We start from the raw sequence: 4,927 nt of genomic DNA on the forward strand, positions 1-4,927 counted from the left end.
CTTGTCGAGATGTAAGGGAAAGGGGCGTGGCCACTGGGCGCGCCGACCAAAACAACCACAGGGCAGGACTGTGACTGAGGCATGATGGGAAAGGCAGAGGAACCACGGGCACGGCTGAGCTGAACTCTCCTCTCTAAATACAGAGCACAGGGCGTGACACCTACTGAACCCTGAACTGGGAGGCAGCCATGTTGAAACACTTTGATCTGAGGGATCATGTGATCAGAGCAGCGAGGTCATAAAAGTCTCATGTCTGAAGATGGAAAACAACTACGAGTTGTTGTGTTGTTCGGTTTTAGTCGTGCAGGTGTTCACATTTCTACGGTGGCCCTGAGAGCTCGACAGGAAGTGTTTCCAGGGGACAGTGAAAAGTGATGAACCAGGCGGGACGCACTTGTTGTTAAATGTTTTGGGACTTTTGTGAGTTAAAAACAAGAAGCCTGGTTCATCACTGGAAACACTTCCTGTTGTGTTTTGAATATTTGCACCTGTTTTTATTCCTCCGCACCAGCGACAGTCAGAACCTACGGCCATATTGTTTTTGGGTTTTCCTTCCGTCTCATTCTGGTGGACACGATATTTCAGAAACCTGTTGATGGAACTATTTCAAATTTGGCACAAACATTCACTAGGAGTCGCAGATTAACTGAGCTTCAGGGCCACCATAGATTTCAGATTCAACCAAACAACAAATGAGAGAAAACACTTGTAACGGCCTCCGGACACTGAACCGACTCCGACATGTTCACTGGTTTTATTTTAATGAAAAGGAAAAAAGTTTTGAATTTCAGATTTATCCTTTAAACAAAAACCTTCTCAAGTTCTCAAAATGTCCTTGAAGTCGCCGTCACGAAGAGTTTGGATTGTATTTTCACAGAGACTCACAGAAACATGTTGAAAGATGGAAGTCAGAGAGAAAAATGTCTGCAGGTAATTCATGTAAAACATCGACAGCGTTTGCAGCTCGAACATGCAGAACTGTCTGTGTGGATCTTTAAACTCGTCCATTTGGCCCCAGTTGGCATCGGCTCGGCTCAGCGGCTGTCTGGCTGAATAATGCATCGTGGGTAATAGGAGCTCTGTGGTATTGCCGTTCAAGCAGAAAGTTCCCCCATATTCCCCACACAGAAAACAACTCTCCTGGAGCTCCGCCGGCGGGTAATCAGAGGGGAAGCAGCCAAGTGCAAGAGGTTCACTGAGATCAAGGGATGAATTTAAAAAATCTGAATCACAGAGAGGAAGGTTCAGTCTGGAGGTGACGAGACAAATCTCACCATGTCTGAAGAGAAACGACAAAACTAAAGCAGGAGGTGGCACCAAACTGTTGTCAGGTAAAACTGTCTTCAATCCTGGGAGTAAGACGAAGGTGAAAGCTGCTCCTGAAAATAGCTTCTTTCATAACAGAAGATCACAGTTTTATTGTATTTATCATGTTTTATTTGCTGAAATAAAGAGAATCAGTTTCTGAGCTCAGTCTGTTGAAACTCAAAGGAAACAGAAGCAAACTTTCACAATCCATGAAAGCCTCTGAAACTGAAGGAAACTTATCTGCAACTTCATTATAAGAATCAGTCACGTTAAAAACATTAAACCCTCTGAAACAAGCTGCGTTCACAAGGTTCTGGAGAATTTAAAGGTAACAGTTTAACTTTTAAAATTGCAGATAAAACAAACCTGTAATTTCTTTTTCTATTGTCCTGAGATGCGCTGTGAATTGTGGGAAATTATATACACAGGTGCGTGTCTTTCTAAACTACAGCTGTGTCTCAATTTCGTGGCTGTGGTCGACCATGAAGGCTGAACCCAAGTGAGACGTCTGGTCTACGGAGGATTTTCTGCTTTGCGTCACCAGCTGTACCCGCCCCCTTTCTGTTGCGTCACAAAGTACTGCTTCCGTCGCCTAGCAACCTTGACAAAAATACTTTTTTGTTCACAAGAACTTGAGGTTTCGACAGTTGAACTGTTAGCTGTTGAACTGAGCTGAAACCCAATGCTTACATTCAACAGTGTGATCCTCAGACTCTCGGTCGGTGCTCAAAGCATCTTGGGATAGGTTGGGACACGAAGGATCCAGCTGTTGGAAAAGGAAACATTTGAAGGAGCCTTCGAAATAAAGTCTAGTGACGCAATCCATTTTCAAATGCAGCCTCTGAAGGACGAGACCCTGAACTCCAGTCAAGTTCTAGACTCTTCTCAAGGATGATTAAAGTAAACAGGAAGCAGCTGACGACAGTTTGAGCCTGTAAACTTTAGTAAATGAGGGATTTCAGTTTCAGTGGATGTTTGGATGAGATTTGTTTTCATCACCTGAACTCCACAGAATGAATTTGGAGGACGCAGGTGAACTCTACCTGCCTGTGGTTGTTTTCTCTCTCAGATGTTTCGGTTCGACCTCGTTCAGCTTCTCTCCGATTCCAGGGAAAGATCAGCGCTGGAAAAAATGATGCGAGTCACATTTTTCCTCCGTTTAAGCAAACATGAAGATGAAGCAGTCGGCAGAACTGGGTGGAAACTGCAGCTTTATTCCTCCTCGCAGGCCAAGTGGGTCACGCATTCATGAGACAGTTTGACAGTTTCCATCCCTTTCATTTTTCTACGGATTTGCTCCAAACTCTCACACTCATTCACACACAGTCAGACAGATTATCTTCACTTTCATTTTCAAGTGTTAAATTGTGTATTTTTCTCTCCATCCTCCTCTGTGGTCACTTCAGGCTCCACCTCACCGTCAGGTCAGCCGATAAAACACTTCAGGAGGGATGGAGGTCTCCTTCTTTTTTAACCGTGGCAGATTCTCCCAGGAGGAAAAATAAATCACATATCTGACAGAGGACGTTTCTGTTTCTGTCCAATATCATAATACACAAAACAAATACGATAAACTTTAAGTGAGAATCACCTAGTTCCAAGTTACATCTCTGTTTTTCCAGAGTCAGAGAAAATATGAACCATTTCGGTGAAATTCTTGAGAAATGGCAAGAAAGTGTTTAGTGCTGTCACACTGACCTTTGACCTTTGACCCCAAAATCTAATCAGTTTGTCCTTGAGTCCAAGTGAAAGTTTGTACCAAATTTGTAGAAATTCCCTCAAGGTGTTACTGAGATATCGCGTTCACAAGTCCAAAACTGTGTTTTGTGAGGTCAGTGTGACCTTGACCTTTGACCTTTAGCCACCAAAATCTAATCCATTCATCCTTGAGTCCTAGTGAAGTGAAGTTCTCAAGGCGTTATGGAGATATCGTGTCCATGAGAATGAGATGGACAAACCAAAAACAAAATGGCTGTCGCTGGACGTCCAGTGATGACACTGTTCCCTCGTCCTGTGTCATCAGTCACCTCAGTGAGAATCGGGTCAGTCAGAAGTCAGAGTGACGTCCCATGATGCCGTCTGTCTCTGTGTGATGTGAATGCAGCCGTTCCACAAAGCGTCCTGTCTCCTGTTACCGTGTCTCCTCGCTCTCAGACGGATCCTCGTCCTCTTCAATGCTCTGTCTGTCTCGCCTCTGTGTGTCCGCGGCGGCCCAGGCCTCTCGCCTGTCCCGCTCCCATTGTCCCTCCTCTATTGAGGGAGGGAGCGTAAACCAACACTGCCGTTCCCATTCGGACTCAATATGGCCGAGACCCGACACCATGTGAAGCGGCGGCTCGCCTTCTCTCAGAGGGATCCTGTTGCTGGACGGAGCGCCGGTCCAGCTCAGCGGCAGAGAGAGGGAACAATGTCAGTGCGGTGGGAAGGGAGGAAGGGGGGAGACAGGGGGAGACACTTGGGGATAATGGGAGGACGGCAGACCTGACAGACTGAAGGATGGTTACAACATGATTGTGAATGAGTTGTGACTGACGTTCACGTCCCTGTAAAGATGACTGAAGATCTATTTTATCAAACCTCTGAGGGCCGGTCCCGCCTCCACAGGAAACACCTCATTCAGATGGGAAAGCTGAAACTAAAGCAGCAGCGAGTCTGTCTACTGTATTAACCCCGTCTCCGGTCTTTCTCTACAGCGCCAGGTTTGTTTGAATATCCTCCAAATTAATAGAAAACCACCCACCATGTAAACATCAGTTGAGACAATGAACAAAGATTTCAACACAGGGACCACAGACTGACAGTAAAGATGGACGTCGCCACTGTGACGTCACCCACAGGTTTCTGAAACTCAGAGTGAGCTGCCCCACCATCACCATCTTGGCAGTGTCTGACTCCGCCCCTAACTCCCAGCTTGGAGGGGTGTGTGTGGAGCTGAAACTTCAGTGCATGCTGGTTTAATAACTGTGACAGGCATACACCTCCATTAGCATAATGAGCTAAGCTAACAAGCCAGGTAAGGAGAGCGCAGACACTGATACATGCTAATTAATGCTAACATATACATAAAATAATACTAGAATTATATCAAGTGGTGGAAAACAATCTTCTTAATTTACTTCTAGTTTTTATCACTTCTTTTCTTCTACTGAAATTAGCATGCTAACCAGCTAGCCCTGCCAGCCCGTCTCGTCACTTGTGATATCAAGTCACTGTAGCATCCAGGCTTCCCTGAAGAAGGCTAATTCATTTGCTAGCTAATTATCTAGTTAATGAGCTAAGCTAACAAGCTAGGTAAGGTGAGCGCAGACACTCATACCTGCTAATTAATGGTAACATAACAACATCCAAAAGGCACCAACACCACAAAGGTCACAAATTAACTGAGGTGTCGCCGAGCAGAGAGCTAACAGCGAGCCAACTATGACCTGTCACTCAAAGAGGCCACGCCCTCAATCCTCCATAACTTTAGTCCTTAATAAAATGTAAACAGGTGAGTTATATAAACAGGTGTTATGAAGGAGGAAATTAGCTCTAGAGACCAAAACAATTTTTGTACCAGGCTGTAAACATGTTTATTTCTGCTGTAAAGTTGGACATTTTAACATGGGAGTCTATGGGG

This window comes from Seriola lalandi, unplaced genomic scaffold, assembly GCF_002814215.2.
Source record: "Seriola lalandi dorsalis isolate HSWRI2012SDOR001 ecotype SW California unplaced genomic scaffold, Sedor1 jcf7180002052917, whole genome shotgun sequence".
Taxonomy (NCBI): Eukaryota; Metazoa; Chordata; class Actinopteri; order Carangiformes; family Carangidae; genus Seriola; species Seriola lalandi.